This window comes from Myodes glareolus, chromosome 8, assembly GCF_982192425.1.
Source record: "Myodes glareolus chromosome 8, mMyoGla1.1, whole genome shotgun sequence".
NCBI classification, from domain to species: domain Eukaryota; kingdom Metazoa; phylum Chordata; class Mammalia; order Rodentia; family Cricetidae; genus Myodes; species Myodes glareolus.
Window position 1 is genome coordinate 78,881,295 of NC_142033.1, and position 21,859 is coordinate 78,903,153.

The 21,859-nt window shown below is 49.8% G+C and overlaps 1 protein-coding gene across 6 annotated transcripts in view; it reads right to left on the reverse strand.

Annotated features, from left to right (window-relative positions):
- The window catches only part of Tns3 (tensin 3), a 246,093-nt gene that overhangs the window by 118,567 nt on the left and 105,667 nt on the right, over nt 1-21,859 (reverse strand). The gene's annotated exons all lie outside the window — the stretch shown is intronic.

Below are 21,859 nucleotides of genomic sequence, written 5' to 3' on the forward strand. Positions count from 1 at the left end.
TGCTAAATCTGAACGTATTCCGACAAGGAGAAAAACCCTCAGGTTCTAATTCCTGTTCACAGTGGGTAAATAAGGGCCGTGTTACATGCCTAGGTCACACAGACGTCTAGGCAGCCCCCTCCATGTCACTCCAAAGTACTCTTCCGGTCCCATTCCTGGTGGCACTGTACTAAGAGGCAGAGAGCCTGTTTGGGGGCAGAGCTCTATGAGTACTCAGAAGCATCAGACACCCCCAATTCTAATTTATACCTGGGCCCCCTCCACTCAGAGTGACTGTGGGGACAGAAAATAGAAAGTACAAATACATCAAGAAAACTGTTTTCCCAAAACCATCCCAACTCAAAGCCTCCCAGTAAACCTGAAACCCCAAATAGGAAACCCCTGCCTCTGAAGCAGAGGCCGGAATCCACAGCGTGCTGGACATCAAGGTACCCAGAGCACTTAAGTCGCTGTGCTCCACAGAACCATCTCCCTAGGCTCATGGAAGCCACTTTTCTCATTCATTAGGTGACAGAGCCAGGACCCACCCCTCCCCCAGGAACTTTGGGGGTCACTGGCATGCTCCAAGTCATAGCTTAGAAATCTGTCTAGCCCCAAATGACCACAGCCTTCACTGCTTGCTCCCAGTCGGGGGAGTCCTTCTGTCTCCAGAAGCTCCCCTCTTGGCCTTCCAACCCACTCTTGTACCCTTGAATCTGTGAAAGACTCCAGGGAGGGCCTGAAGTCCCTCCGAAGGCAGGAAATGAACTCGGGGCTCAGACTAGATGATCTCAGGACAGGATCTGTATTTGTTAGAATATAAGGAAACAGAAACTTCTAAGAAGGTTTTGCACAAGTGCTGCTGAGTGTAAACTGAGTCCTGTGAGTGAACATGACGAGCACTTAGGACCCACAGTTCTAAAACAACGGCCAAGAGTGTGCGGCACGCGAGACATGCAGACAGCGCTTATATACCCGCAAAGGGCGAACAGCAAAGAAAGAACTGTGACCAGGAAACTGCACAGCTCTGCAGGTGCCGTGGACGCTCTGCAACCGAAATGCATCCTAGGTAGATGATGGATAACATCCTGCTCAGACTCCGGACCTCACTGGCGTACAAGGGGAACAGGTGCTCCTCCACTAGTAATGGGGCGGGTCAACTTTTTAAATGAGCTTAACACATCGACTATAGCACGGCAGCAACACCTAAGAGGTCACCATGTCCCCTTGTGATCACCTGGCTGACCAGAGCAGAGCTGACTACCACTGCCAATCTTAGAGATACACTATACAGCACAAGTCCATGAAAAGATCCAAGTTCAAATCAATATGGTTTCCATTTAACGTTCATCAGTTTCCAGCCATGCCAGCAGGGAGGGGCTCATCACTTTCCCGCCACTGGGGGTGGGGTTCAAGTTCAATCATCCTAAATCAGGATCGTTTGCTGTGGGATAATGCTCTTGTACACTGTAAAGATTTGTCACTCATGTTAATTTAATAAAAGGCTGATTGGCCAGTAGCCAGGCAGGAAGTATAGGCAGGGCAATCAGACTAGAATGGCAGACATGCATCGCCACCCAGACACAGAGGAAGCAAGATGAGAATGCCTTACTGAGAAAAGGTACCAAGCCACATGACTAAACATAGATAAGAATTATGGGTTGATTTAAGAGGTAGTTAATAACAAGCTTGAACTAATAGGCCAAGCAGTTTATAATAATATAAGCCTCTGTGTGCTTCTTTGGGGCTGAATGGCTATGGGACCAGATGGGACAGAAACTTTATCTACAGTCACTGGTACCTGAATGTCTCACACAACAGACACCCACATCCATGCATATGCAGGCTGGATGCTGATGCAGGCTGGATGGTGATACAGGCTGGAATAGAAGCAGTTTCTTTCTGGAACACAGTTATGCACTATTTTCCTCTTATATTTCCATAGGTTCATCTTTTGTTTATTTGTCTCACTCCATTTTCTACTAAGAACAGAGGACATTCAAATAGGGAGAAAGTCACCATGCCTGCATTCAGCTTGGGGACATTGACAGCCTCAGGTGTGATATCTAGGCCTTTCCCTACCACCCAAAGGGTTGTTCCCTGTCTTTTATTCCCAATGAGACAGTGTCAGGCAAAGCAGACAATGAAAGGAACCACAAAAGATGGACCTGAGGCTCTTGGACCTGGAGCGAGGACCCCACCAAAGTGCAGTTGCTCACAGGCAAACATGGTTGAGAGACTATGGAGGCCTCAGAGGAGCCCTGCACCTCCCTTGCAGCTGTGGTCCAGTCACATGGCCTGGATCTGCTGCCCAGGACCATCCCACCACCCTTACAAGCCTAGGTCCGCCACCACGGGAAGTTTCCAGAGATGGATGCACCTCCCTTTGGACTCCAAAGTGGATAATCAAAATCACTGACACTGGGACAGGGTCTTGTCATGTTCCCAGGTAACTTGGCGATTGTAGCCACCACCCTACTGGAAGGCAGCACCACCCTGCTGGAGGATATCACTACTCTGCTGAAGGACGTGTGACCCCAGGTATGGTGGCATCGCTTCATAGCTGCAGAATAAATGCATGAATGAAGGCTTGGTACCAGGACTCTGGCTCTGGGGCTGCCATAGGCCTGGGCTCAGTCACTGTCCTCAGCACCTGTTTCTTCTGTACCAAGGGCAGGTTTGAGGGCTCTGCTCCATTCATCCACATAAAGCCATTGGTGTAGGAGGTCCTTCTTTCTATGTGTTGCTTTCATTGGTTCAATAAAGAGACTGCCTAGCCTTTTGATAGGACAGCAGCTTAGATAGGCAGAGTAGATAGAACAGAATGCTGGGAGAAAGGAGGCAGAGACAGAGAGCCACCCGCCATGAAGTTGCCAGGTCAGACATGCTGAATCTTTCACGGGCTCGTGGTGACATATAAATTATTAGAAATGGGTTGAATCAAGATGTGAGAGTTAGCCAATAAGAGGCTAGAACTAATGATCCAGGCAGTGTTTAAATAAATATAATTTGTGTGTTGTTATTTTGGGGTATAAGCTAGCCAGGCAGCCAGGAGCCGGGCAGTGGAAAATCTGCCCACTGCTCCTTTACTCCATTAGCCTCAGTTGCTAGCAAAAAGACCAGAGGCCTCAGTGAAAACACAAGCTGGATTTCTCACTGCTTCTCCTGTGATGCAGCAGTCCAATAGAATAAAGAAGCAAGCTCTCCGGGAAAGTGGAGAAAAAAACAACACAGAAGCCCTAAGAGAGGAAGACGAAAGTTATGGCACCTCTGACAGACTTCTGCTTGCTGGAACCAGGAAGGGCTCATTGAAACAAAATGCCCAACTTATAACAAAAAGAAAAAACGTTCCATGTATCAAACTTTCAGGAGGCCTCTGAGCGGAAAATGTCATGGGTTGACCTATGTTGCCCAATGATGATCGACGAAGCTGCCCTGGCCTCTACACCTGACCATACCAATACCCCAGGCTGCTCACTTAGGGGCACCATGCTGGAACCCAGACTGTGGTCTGAGCATGGCTTGTCCTCACCAAGACTCAGGCTGAGATGAATCCTTGCTTAAGTTTCTGAAGGAGGGATCTTTACTCTGTCTTCACTTGTGACTAAGACGTTCACAGATTCATGGGCTAACGGGTCAGCTTCAATGGGTCTGCCACAAGAACCCCTTTACTGCTGCCTTTTCATGGGTTCCTCTTGCCACAGGACACCCTCTGCCACTGCGAGACTCTGCAGAAACCCTACTTGCAAGCAGATCTGTCAGGTCCATGGAGTAACAGTTGGTCCTTGACACCGTGAACTCTGCAATCCAAGTTTAGGGTGGAATCTCAGTGAGACCTTTCAAAAGTAGTCCCTTACTAGACAGTCCCTTAGCCTGGACCTCTCTGTCCCTCGTACTACGAACTAAATAAATATCCATTCTGGGAATGGAGAGATGGCTTAGCAAGTAAGGGTGCTTGCTACTCTTACAGAGGACCTGGCTCTAATTCCCAGCACCCACATGGCAGCCACGACCATCTACAATTCCTGTTCCAGGAGAGCTGACGGCCTCTGCGGGCACCAAACATGCATGTGGTGTACATACATACATGCGGGAAAAAACGTGTACACATAAAATAAAGTAATTTTTGAATAAAATTCAAAAAGCAAACAAGTGTTTGTTTTATAAATTACGTAGGCTGTGGTATTTGGTCACACACAGAAATAAAATCAGACTAAAACACCTCCCTGTACCAAATTTCTCCACGCACCCCATAGGTTTCAGAATTTAAATCAGACCATTTGATCATGAGTCACACCCCCACGGCCTTGTACTTTATCAAAAAATACAATGAGGTTTGCTGGCCAAATCACTTCGCTCTCCCACTAAATTTGATTTAAAGTTTACACCCACATGGAGAATGTGTGACGGTTGGAGGCTGGCACTGGAGCCAGGCGTGGTGGGCAGGCCTGGAATCCTGGCGCTGGCAAGGTTGGGCGGGATCTGCTGAGGTCAGCCTGGGATAAAGAATGAGTTACAGGCCAACAAGAACTGTGGCTGAGACCACCCCTGACCACCACCACTCCATCTACCCCATGCCCAAAAGAACTCGTATTCACATGACATGTGCGGTAGGTGTCACCCTCCCTAGTACAAGAAAGGATGATGAATCTCCAGATGTGAGGGTGTCCGTGAGAACCCAGGGCCTGCGCACACTGGAGTGGGGAAGATGTCTGAGGCAGACCACTCTATTCCAGCATCTATGGATCCAGCTTGATGTCACACACACTGACCACATGACACGGTCATTGCTCACAATCGGAAATCTTGCACATCACAGCTACTGACAATTTTGCTAACTGGTAACTAAATGATTTCAGAGGATGATGCTAACAGAGGAAAGCTCTTTATTATGCCATCCCCGGCCCTTAAGTTCAACCTGAGGTGAGCTACATAGATGTCAACGTCATAAAATGTCCAATGACTTGAGGTGCCTCCCACGAGAATTCACCCCGATGCATGAAGGAGCATCTTCCACCACATCTATCTGATTATCAGATCTCCCACAAGAGGCGTGCACAGGATGAAGAGGCATGCACAGGATGCCCTGCCTCAGCTGGGAGCTACCAGAGTCTGTGGCCCGTATCTCTCTCACCCTCTCGGCAGGTACTTAGCATAGCCACCACTGTCCACAAGTGCAGAGGGAAGGCAGAGAGGGGGAGGCAAGGCTGGATCCATGGTGAAGGTCAAGCCTGTGCCAGGCAGCCTTGCCAAAGCCGCCCAGTTCCGGTTGCTCTCTCCTTCACTGCCTTCTTCCCTGCACAGCTCTGGTGCTTACCCTGGCCTAACCACTCTGCTCACCTCTATCTTCTTATGAAACCGGGAAAGCACTTGGGGGCCAGGCTGGCCCAGAAACCTACAAATGATATACAAAGGAGAATGGGATAAGAAGTTAACTTGAGCATTCGTAATTTCTTTTAGGAGGCTGAAGGGATAGCGCAGCAGTTAAGTGTGCTTACTGTCTGCCCAGGACCTAAATTCAATAGACACATCAGGCTGCTTGAAACAGCCTGCAACTCTAGATCCAGGGGGTCCATTGTCCTCTTCTGGCCTCTGTGGGTGAACTATACATAGTGACACATAAACACCCATGAACATGCACATCTGCGCACACACACACACACACACACACACACACACACACACTTGAAAAATATATATTTCTTAAAGTAATTCTAACTAACTACCCCTGTTAAAGTGGTATTTCTCATCGTGTGAAGTCGATGAAGCAACAGCGTCATACCAGTCAGAATAGGTACCTCTCTCTCAAGAGAGGAAAGTGACCTTGTGAGTCATGAGATGCTATGTGGACACATCCCAGGATCTGTGCGTGCTACATATGTGTCAGATAAGACAGAAACACAAGCCAGATGTCACAGAAGCAAAGACATCTGCTATAGGATAAACTACCAGTCCCACCTTCACGGACACAGACTCCACAAGGGTCCATTAGGGTCCTTGTAGCCCGAGAAAAGTCCCTCTGGCCACACTGCTATGACCCTCCCAAGGCTGTGCCTAACCAAACCTCACTTGGGGTCAGGGATCCACACAGAGCTTGGTGGGACAAACATCCCATCCTCCAGAACAACTGCCTGCCCAGTGAACTGGCCATTGCTCTATGCTACACTGGCATCCTACAGTGCTGTCCCTAATGTATGATAGCAATGTAGCATCCTGTAACACAACAGTTGCAGTAAATGCCCATTCCCCATGCACCCTGCCGTAGCTCCCATGCAAGGCTGGAAAAGTGGCCACATTAGCCAGCACGGCAAAGTGGAAAGACCTCAGTGATAGAGGAGGGTTTTTTCTGCAGGCTCAAACTATGGCTTCTGCCAGGAAGATGTCTCAAATTTGGTGCAGACCCAGGGAGAGATGAACACATTCCTTGGAGGAAGAGAAGGGCTGTGTGTATACAGAGAGGGTGGTGGTGGTGGCCGGCGGCAGCAGCGGCAGTTGCATTACTGCTAAGGAGAAGGCCATGAGAAAGGCCCCAGGGAACTGTCACCAAAATGTTTCCAGAATCATCTTTACCGGAACTGCTTGTCGAACATGGTGCCAGACACCAGTTAGACACAAGGACACACACATTTGCTGAACACAGTGTCAGACACAAGGACACATGTATACTTGCTGAACATCATGTCAGACATCAGCTAGACACAAGGACATACATGAGGTAGGTACACATATATTCACCCAACATCCCATAGCCACAAGTGAATCAAGACTGAGGGCAAACAGAACCCCACTTACTCTGAGGGGAAACTTGAAGCTGCCCTGGGCATCCCATCCTCCAAGAAGGGCAAGGCACACCAAGTCTGCACACCAATGATGCCCTTTAGAGATGAGGTCTGGGGATTTCACATACCCCAGCCCAACATGAGAACCTTTGGATGCACAAGGATTTGGCTTTGCTTTTTGTCTATGGTGGTCCTGTGTCAAAACAGAATCATGGGACAGTGGCAGAATTTGGCACCAGGAAGCCCTGAGTGTGATAATACATCATCTCCCCTTCAACCTGGTAACCATTGCACCATGGGCAAAAACATGCATGAGCCCACATGGACTCATACGTGGAACAGGACAAGGACTCCCTTGACTACTGGCCCTTTCAAGGAATAAAGGCAAAGATGCATGTCCACCTCTTGCACTTGCCTGATGCTACTATCGCAATGCAACCGATGTTCTTACTGGCTTCATGCTATACTGGGATGTGTCCAATATGTCCCTCCCCAGAGGGCAAACCCAGGTTCAGAGTCAAGGTCCATGCTTGTGTTAGGCCCATACCCAGGGACCTTGCACCAGGAAGAGTACAGCAGCCATCAGCTCCCTGCCTCCATTGAAAGCACAAAACACCCATCAACACACAGGGTGGGTCAGTCTCAGACAGGTAGCCAGGGTCCTCACCATCAAAGAAAGGTGAGCGCCAACACTAGAGCATTTGGAGAGAGACCCCACAGCCACATAATGTGTACACAATCTTGATGCTGTGACTGTTCTGTTTGATTACTGATGGGTGTTACTTGGTCAACCGCACAAGTTATCTATAACAAAAAACACACCGGGATTTTCTGCAATCCCAGGTACCATGGGTCTTGAGACATGCCCCATGGGAGGGGCACCTCTATGTCTTTGTGGCCAGATTATCATCATATCTAAGGACACCAGCATTCATGAGAGCCACGGCTGTCAGGCAAGCTGTGTCTTGGTGGATGCTTGAAATCCTTCTTCGAACAGAACATTCGAGTGTCTGGAGGGCTTCTGTGAAACGTGGTGCTCAGAGAACACCCAGCAGGGCCAATGACACAGCAGCCAGGCCAAGTAGGTAGCCACAAGGACAGCAGCGGAGCCTAGACAACCGTGCATCTCACCACGCTGGTCACCTATACCAAGGCCTGGCAGACTGAGTCCCCCATGCAACCCTGAGTATCCTTCAATGCACAGCCAGCTACCCAGGACAATGCCCTCCACTTTCCACAAGTCTGGCTATAGCAGCTGCCCTCAGGATGGGGAGCTGCACTCCATCAATTCCTGGCTGAAGGAGCAAGAGACCCGGGCAGAGAGGCTAAAAAAAAAGACAACAGAACGAGTGGGGAGAACTATTCCTGCAGAGTTACTGTGGGGTCAGGGTCTGCATCTGGAGCTGTGTGACCCAGGACAGAGGCCTCACCATCTTCATGCTCACGCTCCTCGTCCATACAATGGATGATTAAATAATGACAATGATCTTCTCAAGTGATGTCCTTCCTGTCAAGTATCAAAACAGTGTGGCCTGCTGCATCCTCCTAATGGTGCCTGGCACAGAGTAATTAAACCCATGACTGCCGCCTCCAGTATGGCTTTCTCTAGGAATGTATCAGTGCCCCCTAGAAAAAGAGAAGGACTCTAGAACAAGGTTCAGTGGGCAGGCACCCTCCTGGGAGGGGAAGGCCAGGGAGTGACAGTGGGGGCTGTGAAGGAGTCCTGGGAGGGTCTGATCAACTGCTGGGGGTCCATTGGGAAGACGCTCACCTACAGCACACGACCTGCACTGGGCAGTTACAGACGGTGTGTTCTAGTTCACGTCTGTGCACGTTTTACGCAAAGCATCTTTCACAGGTGAATGCCCTGTTGCCACAAGGCAAAAAGCATGGCCACTGAGGTACCAGTGAGCTGGTCCAACTGATGGTAGTCCCCAGTCATCCTGTGTGCCTACCTCAATACTCTGTTTCTCCTACCCCAGGGCCTTAGCACACATCGTGCGTGGCCTCGGATGTTCTAAACCCACAAATCCAAGTTTTATTGCTGACTCCAATGGCTCTTTGGGGTCTCATCCCATTGGCCACACACATCTTTCACAACAAAGGGATGCCTGGTCTCCCTGTTCTAACAGTCAGGGCTCTGCTTATATCTTCTCATTAAACACAGAAATTTATTACACTGACTGTAGCTTCATGGAAATAACCAACTGTGTGTGTGTGTGTGTGTGTGTGTGTGTGTGTGTCCGGCCATCCATCTGTCTGTTTAATATATAGAACCCCGTATATATTAAACACTTTCCACCACTGAGCCACACATGCCCTCACCCCAACTGTGTCCATTCCTTTCTGCACACTGCACTTGCATGCTGACATTAGAAGAAGCATTGAATGTGGTCCTGTCAGCCCTCTCAGCCTTTGGTCAGTGCCCCCTCACAGACCCACCATTCACGCAGGATCTGCAAAATAAAGAGGAAACAGACAGACCCCAATGTGTTCAGCCGCCCGGTCACTCTAAGTTACCACTGAAGAATGGCTGCTTTCACGTTTCCGTCCCGGACATCAGGCAGCCCAACAGAGCTGCGTGACTCAGGTCAGTGTGCTGTGTCTACTGGGGGCTGGCTGCAGGTTCCCCACCCTCCATCGGGCTGCCTCAAGACAATTCACTGTCCTTCTTTTGACCACCTCCCCATGCAGTGCAGTACCCCGGAACATAGGTCGTGGCCCCTCTCTGCTATGCCAGCCAAAGAGGCACCAACCAGGGCAGATATGGCAGATTCTCTCACAGCGCCAATGAGGGCAACGAGGGCAATAAGGGCTCAGGACAGCCGGGCCCCGCTGCATCTTCCCCACCGAGTTAAGAAGAAGACAGAAAGTTCTCTGCTTGATGGCATAGAAGGAAAACTGGGCTAGGCTTGAGTGGGCAGCAAACAGCACATCTTAATAACACCAGGCCTCTGCGTTGTTCCCAACAGCCCGGCCGGCACAGACAACCGGCAGTGTGCATAGCTCCATGGAAAGGAACAAAAGCAGCAATGGCCAGAAGTACCAGGAAGCTGGCCCCGCAGCTGGTGACAGGGCACAGACACAGTGCTGGGCTGGAGGTGGGGGGGACTTTCTCAGTGTCTGGACTGAGACATCTCACCACACCACAGCTGCTCTCCCTTTCCAGCGAGGGCAGGAACCGCGGCCAGCACGTCCCAAAGGCCTGTGCGGCACTCAGAATTAAGCCACTTGCCTTCTGCCTCGTAAGACACAGGATATGGGGGCAAGTTTTGGAAGCCAAAGGGCTGTGTGAAAGCTGGCTCTCCTACTTAACCAGCTGCCCAACCTTGCAGAAGTGCCCCCTCTGTGGTTTCTTCGTTTGTTAAGGAAAGGCAAAACCGCCTTGGCAAGATGAAGGGAAATCACGAGAGGCTGAAAACGGCACTTGTGGGGTGTTAAGTGCACAGTACCACTTTAATTAACAGGAATAATAATTACATACGAGCTAGAGACCCAGTCATTTCACTTGCATGCCCTTAGGTATTGGAGTCATGAAATGCCCTTACCTGTATCTAGTAAAAGTTCACTGCAAAGCAGCCCTGACCCCAATCTCCCCTTCGGAGGGAGAAGAAAAGCTCGAGGTGCAGGATGACTTAATGTTCCACTGCCGGTAAGACTCTCATTTCCACATCCAGCAGAAGATAAGAAGGAAGTTAACAGAACTGGCCAAATCCATTTTCTTCCCTTAGTATTAACATGGGCAGCAATGGCAGAAAGTACCAGATAAAATACACTCGTTCAGACGCTCCAAATTGCCTCTGAGTTCAACTCCAAACATGCTGGGATTCATGCATGATCATAAGTAGCCCATTATTCCCAGTGATCTGGCCACAGCCAGAAGGCCTGTCTGGTCTACAGCCATATGGAACAGGAGCGCAGAGGAAGGCAGGCAAGTGTGGAGGAGGCCAGTGCTGGCCAGGGAGACAGAGATGGATGTGTCCACAAGACAACGTGATAGTCCACATTCTCTCTGCACTGAATAACCTGGGGCTGGGGTACGGCTGGGTAAAGAGGGGCAGCCAAGGACAGGAACTTACGGTGCTCAGTTGTGGGCTACTTCTCCTTCCTGAAGCAGCTGTTCTGACTGGCATCACTCCTGGCTCCTCCTGCCACTCTGCCAATGCCCCTCTTCCCACAAAAGCCTCTATCCCGAGCCTAGGGGAGGACACCAGAGTGGCCAGCGGGCAGGAGGGCCCTGCAAGTGTGGGAGGCTCCAGAACCTCAGCCAGGAGCTGTGGGCAAGTGTGTGAGGCGAGCACGCCCGCTTGCACACTGGCAAGGACGCTGTGAGCCTGAGGCTGTGGGCCAGCCTGCCAAGGGCCTACAGAACAAGATCAGTGCTGACTGGGGAGAGCCGGCAAACCAGAAAGGGCTGCCTGTTGGTCTGGGAGTCACTGTGTGACAGCTTTGGGAGGTGGCGTGACTGTGTCCTTCTACAGAGCCTCTCAGAACGGCCTACAGAACCTCTCCTAAGGTGCAGAAGCAGTGCTTCCCTGGTGGAAACCTTGCCAGAAGTCTCTCAGAGGACCCAGCAGCGCCTGGCTGGCACCTGCCTACCTCCCAAATGGACTCCCTCATTCTCTTCCCCTTCCTTGGCCTCTGCTTCACCATACTCCAAACAGGACTGGAGGGGGCTCATCCACAAACTCAATACAACCAATCAAAAAATTTACAAAAAAAAAAAAAAAAAAAAAAAAACAAAAAAAAAACAAGAAACAGACACAGAAAACCAGAATCAGAAACCAGGTGGTCAGAACAGAAAGGAAAGGCCTTCTGAAGCTTAGCTTAGGGCAGGTACACACGCTGCTGGCTCGCAGTTGCCCGCAGGCCAGACTACAAAGGGAGATCTTGGCTAGGCACACAGAGCTTGGTGACAGCTGCCACTTTAAAGGCCACGCCACTGTCGGAGGTTAGGCTTGATCTATCACCTGGCTGAGAGCGAGACAGCAATCAGCCTGCTTGTCCTTGTCCTTGGCCATCAGAAGTGCCGCGGCAGCTGTTCAAACGGCTTTTTATGACAGGGTCAGTCATATCCCATAAGCTGACAGTGAAGCGGGCTGTGCGTTTATTTCATAACTAATCTCCAGGCACTACTGCTCTGCTTCACCATTTCATGGGAAAATGAAATACTTGACACGAAAGTGATGGGGAGGAGACAGGGGAAGATCCACGAGGCATCCTCACTGAGCTCTGGGGGAGAACCGCTCCCCAGGAAGGTACTAGATCTGCTTCCAGGGCACAGCGGAGATAGAGATGCTGAGCTAAGGTGAGCTGGAGGACCCCACCACCCACTCCAGGCAGGAGGCAGAAAAAACAGCAGGGCTTACAGTTAAGTAGGTCCATCTGTCCCTCCTACCAGCCACAGCATCAGACGAGGCACTAACAGGACATTGACTCCTCACAGTATCTGTGTTCACCTCTTTGAACTGGGTTCAATCCTAGCAGCGTTGATGGCAGCAAAGCCCAGGATGTGGGAATGACTGCCAATGGTGCCTGCCAGCCTAAGCACAGGCTGTCAAGTGTCCTGTGTAGGACTAGAGCCCGGCAATGTCACCAACCTCGCCATAGATAAAAACATTCCCATCTTTGGTCCTTGCCTTGGTTTCTCCAATGAGGAAACACTAAGAGCATTTCATGGGGCTGCAGACAGGGTGGTATTCAGTCCTAAGACCTCGGAGGCTGCATCCTTCAAACACCATCAAAGCCTGATAAAACGGGGCTGGGAGATGGCTCCGTCAGTCAAGTACTTACTTTATAAGCATGATCTGATATCAGGGAGATCTGGGGCTCGCTGGCCACCCTCTGTAGCCCAAATCGGTGCTCTCTGGACTCAGAGAGAGAGATGTCTAAAGAGTAAGGCAGAGCAACAGGGGAAGACACCCAACAACAACCTCTGGCCTGTACATGCACTCTTACATAACGTGTAGGGGGGGGGGAGGGTGACATAGAGTACGTGTGAGCAAGCCTGCAAAGCTTAAGTTCTAGAATTCCAGTAGGGAGACAATAGCTAATAACAGTTCACAACTACTATGCATCAGAAACAAATGAACCTCAAAGAAGCGTCCCCCTTACAGCAATGGGCATCCCCCCTACAGTGATGGGTCTTCCCCTACAGTGATGGGCATTCCCCCTACAGTGATGGGCAGGCAGAAGCAGTCAGGAGATCCATCTCAACCATTTGCTTGAGAAGGCAGGGAACATCTACCTAGGCGCCAGCGTGTGGACTCTGCTATAGTAGTAGGCAGGAGTAGGCAGTCTGTGCTGGGTCCTCTCTCCAGTGAGTTGTTCAGAGAAGCATCCTGTCCTATTGCCTAGGTGACCCATCACCCCAACATATGTAGCCCAGCTCCATAGGCAACAGAGCAGGCATCCTACTGTGGACAGCCTCCCAGTCACCAGCCAGCAGACATGGGTCCTACTAGCAGGACATCAGTGCTAAGGGCAGGGGTGGGAAAAGCACAAGCACACAGGTAAGAGAGGCCTGCAGTGACTGGCAAACATAGCCTGGAGATGCGGGCCAGACCTGTGGCTGGCTCCTGGACGCAGGATTCACAGAAGGGATGGTGGGTACAAATGCAGTCATCCTGATGACATAAGCTGTTCCAAGAGACTGGGGATCCACTGTGTGTGTAGCCCCTACACACAGGACAGGAAGTCCCTCTCTTCTGGAAGAAGGGGCTGCCCAGGTAGCAGCGACAGACTTCACAGGCAGTCACACCCCTTGACTATCACCACACTGTCCCCTCTGCCAAGAACAGGGTGGCAGAGACAGAACAGAAGGAATGAAGTCTACCCATAGAGAGGGCACAGCCTTGCTTTAGGCCAGGCTAGAATAACCACACTTCGCGGGATGAGCCAGCAAGAGCAAGCACTGGGCACGCTGCGTGCCTGGATACTGACCAGGCATGAGGCTTTTGCTCTATGTCAGACACAAAACAAAACCAAGCTGGGTGGGCTTTTAGCTACACTAGGGGGAAGGGTCCACTGAGGTTGGGACCACTGGGAACATCCTTCCTGCCCGTCCTACCTGGTCAGACATCTTCCTGCTTCCTGTTTACCTTGCACCCCGCCTGCCCACTGCCCCTTTCCTTATAGCTCTGCACCCGTGATGTTTGCTTCAACACAGACCCAGGCACACAAGGCCACGTGACCATGAACACTCTGAAACTGAGCCAAAGTAAGCTCTTACTGTCTCAAGTTGACATTCTCAGGATCGGTCAGAGTAATAAAAACTGACTAAAAAGACACTTTTTTTCCTAAAAGCCATCTTTCCCTTCCCCTAGCAACCCCTCCTTTCTTTCATCTCGTCTTTCTTCCCTTTCCATCGCATGACAAAACCTAGGGAAAGCAACATGAAAAAGCAAGATTGGTGTGGGCTTCTCGTTTCCGGTGGGGGCTCAACTGGCTCCACTGTTGATGGCGGGGGCACATCATCATGGAAAACGACCTTGTGGAACAAAATTGTCCGCCTCACGTCAGTAGAGAGGGAGAAGAGCGGGGTGGAGGGGGCAAAGATAAAACACAGTCTTCCAGGACACACCCCTCACCCAGTGACCTACCTCCTCCGACTAGATCCCAGCTAGTTTCTGCCACCTCCCAATAATGCTGTCAAGTTGTGACTGTATCATCAGTGGGTTAAGGCATTGATTACTACAGAGCCCTTGTGACCAGTCACATCCCCCAAGTCCTTGCCTCTGGTCGCTGCGCTGAAAACCAAGCCTTCTACACAGGACCCCTTCAGGGAACATGGCAATGACTATCTCTTCTGAGCTATGCAAACTGGGCTCACTACTTTCCTCCTGCGCTTTCCCTGGAGATGCGGTGAGGACGGCTAACGGCAGAGTCTGAGAAAGAAGGGGGAGGCTGAAGTGACGCCACACTGTGGCATTGGGGTGGAGAAAGGGCAAGGTGAGTGGATGCTTTGCTAGGGACTGATCAGCCACCTATTCTCAGGACAGTCCCTCCTGAGAATCAAAGGGATTCTCCCTTTGTTGCTTTGATGACCTGAGAGCTGCCTCTCCCTGCATTCCCTCTTCCTTCCCCTCTTCCCGCTTTCCCCACTAACTTACCACTTCCCCAAAAGACACTTCTAAAAAGCCATTAGCATCACGGCCTTCTACCACTCAGAAACCTACAATAGTTCCTTATGTATGAACTTCAGACTAGCTCCACTTCTCGGACGTGTCAGCTCACCACGCACGCCCCATCCAAATGGCGCCCTTCAAACTACTCATCACCATGACAGCAAGCCTGCACAGCGGTACATGACAGTGGAAAGACCACACACAGAGAAAGGCGCAAGCAAAAAGCAAGGCCTCGCTCTGTCTCTATGGGCATGCACTCTGGGCTCATTCAGGCCGCCCCCTTGTCTACTACCCGGTGTTATTTTACAAAGAACAGCACCGACTCGAAGCTGCTCCAGGAGAACCCTATGCTTGCCCCATGCGGCACACAGCAGAGAACTCACGTGCCCTAGGAGAGCTGCCTCGGGCCCACACGATGCTCTGGCAATAAGCATCAAACCAAGTCTCCTCCAAAGAATCACAGGAGACACGGCAGGTCAACTCCTGCAGAATCCTGACAGACGCCATAAACATGTCTTCCCAGATCAGCCCGGAAACCTATCAGCATGAATGAATCTCAGGACAAAATAGTACCAAACAGGTCGCAGTTACAGATCATAATCACAGAAAATTCTACTCAATTCCTGACTGAAGTTCTGCCTTTTGATTGGTCGAGGTTAACAGAGCCAACTGCTCCCTAACCCATCACCACCACTGTCTCCCCCCCACACACACATGCAGCAGGAAAGGTAACTTTAAACATGATGGCAGCTATGCCCTCTGTATTCGGGGGCTTAAATCTGGAACTCTCTCAAGACACTGAGGTCTACAGGAAGTATTATAGCGAAGACTCTTGGGGGCATCAATACACCCCACCCTTCTAGAAAGGACCACTTCCCAGTACAAATTTGTTCTTAATGATAAAATGGAAAACTAGGCTGATATTGGCAGCTTCACTGAGATTAGCAGAAGTCAACCACAGACACAGTCTTCTGTGGGGGAGCATGCGGTCGCCCTCCTCCCCCACACCATCCTGCATAAGGAGCTCTCTCAACGAAGCTTCTCTTCACTGCCTACAATCACACCCGGGCTCCCAGTGCAAATCTCGTCAGAGCCTGTGAGAACGTTGTAAAAGCCCCACCCACACCCACAGCCCCTTCCACACTCCACGTGACTTAAGACACATGGGATGGATCCCCCTAAATTTACACACACTCTTTTAGGAGCCAAATTTTCTTCTTCAGTGAAATCTTTATTGACATAGACGTACACTGTCTGTGTAGTGCACATGATGTGTAGGAGACTGTCCACAGAGACCAGAAGACGCCATCAGATCCCCCTGGAAATGTAGTTACAGGTGGTTGTGAGCCATCCCATGTAGGTGTTAGAAACTGAATTCAGGTCCTTGGAGAGAACAGCATACACTCTTAACCGCTGAGCCATCTCCCAATCCCTGCAACCTACTTTATATTGTTTACAAGAGCTCATCGTGTAGCCAAGGCTAGCCTGGAACTTTCTGAGCCGCTCAGGCTTACAAGGCAATTGCTTTGAAAAACTGTAAGGTAGCCAGTGCTCCAGCTCGGGCAACCCCCGTGTCTGATTTCTGTCTCATCTCTAATTCCCGCTCTCTTGTGAATGACGCTGAGGGGAATATTCTGTCGTGTGAAATCTGTGGCGTCCTTGTGGCAGGAGAAACAGCTAGAGGGGCTGCTCGTTCAGACTCATGACAAAGACTTCCCTCCTCTTGGGGGTCCTGTGATAGCCAGAACCAGGTACACCGTTGTCCCCATGAAGGAGGGGGGAAAAGCTTCCAAATGGGCACTTTGTAGATACATCTAATCTCTTTTCCCATGGGGAACTACCAAGACAAAATTAAAGGGACCCAAAGGCCCTAGGTATCAATCAGATGATGTTCCATACATAAGAGTGGGGAGGCAAAGCCTCCAACTCCCCGTGCATGCAGCATCTACACTCAGCCCAGGATGGGCTGTGCCAACGGAATGTATTAGAATTTAAGTTTCATCACCAGGATGCCATATTAGACCTCTACTTCCCTGCACAAATCTCAGTGCCAGGCACCACAGGCACCCACAAAGCATTTTTAGGAGAAAGTGCTTAGGGAGAAAGTACATGCGTATCCCACTAGCACCTCCTACAATAAAGATGATAATTCTAAGACAGGGACTTATTACACACACCCTAGTCCTGGAGGCTGACGAAGTCTGATTCCGCTGGCCAAAGCTGAAAGAGTCCCTGAAACATTCGGACCTTGAAGTCCTAACCCCAGGAACTAGGAATCTGACTTCAATAAGAATTTAAATGGGGTCATCAGGGTGGTGTCTCAATCCAAGCTCACTGGTGCCCATTAAAAATGAGATATGACAGACACACACACACACACACACACACACACACACAGGAATGATTGTTTGAGAGCATGCTGTGTGACAACCAAGAAAAGAAGCTACAAAAGGAAGGAACCTGTTCGTGTACTGAGCTCTGATACCCAAACACCAGAACCTGTTCATGTCCCCAGCTCCAATATCCAAATACCAGACAGTGGGGGGAAAATGCTTATTATTCAGGTGACACGCCTTTAGCACTTGATTACAGAAGCCCAATTTGATGCAGACATCATCTTTAAAGTATATGAAATCCAGCAGCCATTTGGAAAGTGATCTAACAAGCAGAATGTTCTCCCAGCATGATAGAGGAGGCTGGGACACACCGGTATTCCTCAATCCTGTCCCCCGTTTTGTCCTCTTCTGCAGAGATGTCCTGGGCAGCTGGATCAGATCACTGGCTTAGTGTACGTGGAAGAAATGCCCCTTGATCCCCATGAACAGCTCCCCCTTCCTTCGTGAACACTGCTCAGGAAAGCAGCTCACAGGAGCGTCTGAGTGGAGGACCTGACTGCTGCAGGGAAAATCTGCCAGACTTCGGCAAGTGTTGAGAACCGGACAGACTTGGGGGGACATTGGATCTCTCACGACTGTGAGCTCTTCCCCTAGCCTGTCACCTCCAAGTCAATGACTTGGGGTCTCTCTGGGTAATGTATCAGACTGCAAAGCAACTGCAGTTCCTTTAGAGAAAGTACTCTATTGAGAGGAGGTACCTGCTACTCTCCAGCACTCAGGTGCACAGCAGTCTGGAAGGAGGAGGAAAGCCACAGCACAGTGTATGTCCCACATCTGGGATGAGGCCCACAGGGTGGGGAGGGAGGTAGGATACATAAGGCCTCAAGTAGCACCTTCCAGAAGGGCAGACAGATGTCAAAATAGGACTCAGAGGACTGCCTTGGCTAGAGGACTCACAAAACTACTCTTGTGTTATTAGTGAGAATGAAATTCTACCCAAGGCTCCCAGAACCAAATAAATGAAGTCATACCCAAATGGCCTCTCTAGGTCTCCAGCTGGTCAGTAACCTGTGGGTCACCCCATTAATTCTCCCAGACAAGTGCTACAGCCTAGCTCCACACCAGAGCTGGCCAGATGGACCCCCACAGTTCTCTAATTAATTTCCTGTTATCTTAAAATCTTAAAAAATCATCAGGGCTTGGGGTGGGCAGCACAGAACATCTGTGAACTCCTGGTTTTCCGCTGAGACCCTGGGCTACACTAAGAACCACTAATGCCTTTGCCTCTGCTGGGCCTGTCCTCCTTAGGATACCCACTGAGTCACAGCCCTCTGTGTACCCATCTCTTCAGGGTGGCTACTGCAGTGCATGGTCAGGTCCCCCTTGAAGAACACCAAGGAGAGGGCGCGCACTGCTCCACGTCTCTTAAACTCTCTTCATTTCCCAATGTCACTCTACAGAGTGAAGATCTGGCCTCCCCAGACCTGGTCAACCCATCTCCATGTTGATTCCTTCCTGAGGATCAACAAGCGACAGAATTTTCCCATGAAGGAAACTTGACAGAAACACCCCCCCACGGCCTGAAGCCACCCTTGCCTCCACAGGATTTAGTGAATGTGTGAGAAAGCAAGAGCCGCCCATTTTGATGAGCCGCATGCCAGGACCCAGGCAGGTTCTCAGAGAGCCACTTCAGTGTGCGCCTGTGCACGGAAATACCCGATGACTGTTCGTGTGGGTGCACACACATACAGTGTGCTGGGAGGCCAGAGGCCAGCCTCAAAACCTCCCGCTGTGGTTTCCTCGACCACTGTTAGCTTTCATTATTGAAGGGTCAGTGCCTGGGCATTTGACCTTCGAAGTCCGGAAGGAGGAGAGTTTATGAGATGGCTCAGCTGATAACACATGCTTCCATGTGTGCACGAGGACTTGAGTTTGATACCCAGAATCCATGTTAAGAAGCTAGGTATGGTGGCACCTGCTTTCAGTCCCTGCACTGAGAAGCCGAGACCAGCAGGTTGCTAGGGCTCACTGGCCAGCCAGTCGAGGCTATGTGGTAAGCTCCAGGTGTGTGATAGACCCTGTCTCAGAAAACAGGGTAGAACCAGAGGTTCCCTAACTTAACGGACCCCCTTCTCTTCTTTTTCTAATACACGTTTAAAAGACCAGGGTTGGGGCTGGAGAGATGGTTGAGCAGTTTAAAAGCACTGGCTTCTCTTCTGGAGAATCTGGGTTTGGGTCCTGGCACCTATGGGATGGCTCACAACCACCTGTAACTCCAGCTGCAAGAGATACAGTGTCCTCTTCTGGCCTCTGCAGGCACCAGGGATGCTTGTGGTACACTTACACACATGCAGGCAAAACACACATTAAGACAAAATCAAATAAATCTTGAAGAACTGGGGCTATTTTTGCCCAGTAGACTGACTGCCCTGCCTCCAGAGGCAGCTGACCCTCTGGCACTATCTCAAGGATCACTCAGGGCCTGTTTCCTGTCAGTTGCTCATGGAGCTGAGCTGGATCTGATTCTGGTTCCATTTCTGGTAAGAACACAGCAGGGGTGGTGCGCTCTTCCTCGAAGGCAACACATGACCCATAGCCCACTTCCTCTCTGTGATGATGCAGGCCACCCAGCATCAAGGTTAAGACCCAGCATCCCTCTAGCAACAGAACTTTCCCTTCATCCTTTCTTTGGAAACCCATGACACAATCCTCCGAGAAAGGAAGAGTAGTAAAGGTGCAGCTCTCAAGGGCCAGAGCCCTAGGCTTGGTCCCCAGCACAGAAGGAAGAAGAGTTAAATGATTACTTTTCTTTATTAGTTGTTCTTTGTTGTTTGTTTGCTTGCTTGCTTGCTTGCTTGTTTTTTCTGAGATAGGATTTCTCTGGAGAATGTGAGTTTCTCTGGAATTCACTCTGTAGATTAGGCTGGCCTAAAACTCAGAGAACTGTCTGCCTCAGCCTCCCAAGTGCTAGGATTACCACAGCCCAGTTCTTTATCAATTGTTAAAATGAGTTTCCTAGCATCGTCTAAAATTAACTAAAGAGTATTACCATTATTTAAGTAATATTTTAAAGTCAGCTATATAGACTAAAATTGTGTGTCACCTTAAACTAACAAAGCTAACAGATGTTTCTACCTGGCTCAAGAACCAACTGGTCCCTCTTAAGTCCCTGATCCCACCACCCTACGCCTGCTCTCTAGGATTAGTTCTCTCTAGAAAGACAGTCCACAAACAGCCCCAGATTTCTGAGTCCCACGGAAGGAGGCAGGTGGGGAGAACCATCACCATGGTGGGGAACAAAGCCCTAGATGTGTGCACGTTTTGCTCAAATGTAAAGCATCCATGGAATTAAACATTCAATTACACACTTATTTCCTTACGCTTCCTTTATAATCGAGTCTATTAAAATGACAGCTTCCAGTAAAACACAAAGCAACTTTTTTTTTCTACAGAAGTTACTCATGTAGGGGAAGTTCCCAGTGTACTAGGGGAACACAGTTATGGCAGCATATGCCGATATCTGCAAGCTCCAGACTTCCAAATTACAGCAGCCTGCTGCAGCAGAAAACACTCAAACGTGTTCTCAGTGATCCAGGAAACTACAGGCACCTGCTTTTCCGAGTAGACTCTATAACCTCAGGAGATCACAGACACAGTAATCTCTTTCCTAACACAGAAAGGAAGCAGGGTGGGAAAAAGCCAAGAGAGCTACATGTAAGTGAGGAAGGAGCTTGACATCAGCTAAGGGCTCTCAGACAGGCCACTGATACAAATTCAGGGAGCAGGGCACGGTATCTTGCTGGACACTCCTCTTGAGTGTCCAGACTATTGAAATACTATGCCAACAGATGTCCCGCCTGTTTACAAAGTCACCAGGCCACACACTACCAGCTTTCCAATTCTGGGAATAAAAATTAAGTTAAGGTGTCCTGATGTGGGGTTCTCCTCTGTATGCTGTGAATATGTTTTATTACCATCTGTTAATAAAAAAGCTCCCTCAGCCTATGGCAGGGCAGAATATAGTTAGGTGGGAGTCCAAACAAAGATACAGAAAGAAAGAAGGCAGAGTCAAGGAGATGTCAGGTAGCTGCTGAAGGAGACAGATCCCGGAACCTTATCTGGTTAAGTCACAGCCTCGTGACCAAACACAAAATAATAGAAATGGGTTAAGATATAAGAGCTAGTTATGAATATGCCTAAGTCATTGGTTAAGCGGTGTGGTAATTAATATAGTTTCTGTATGATTATTCGGGTCTTGGTGGCCGGGAAACAAACAAGAAGTCTCTGTTTACAGTGTCTAACAGAACTTGATGGTAAGTCCTATGACTGAAGACACCACACACTTTAGTCATAGGATGTGGAGAAATGAAGTAGGTGCTGGCCAAGAAGCTTCCTTGCTGCTGGCTAGCTTTCACGGTACTGGAGGATATGTGGGGACATAGTCATCAACAGTCTTACCCAGCTATGAACCCCGGGAGCTACAACAATGACCCTGGTGAGACCAGATCTGCCCATGGGTGTAACATGAACAAGAATGTTACTTTTGATTTCTAATCACAGTTAAGGCCTACACCACAGGCAGAAAAACATACCTGGTACTGTAAATCTGGCCAAGAGCCCATGGCTGGGAGCTCACTGG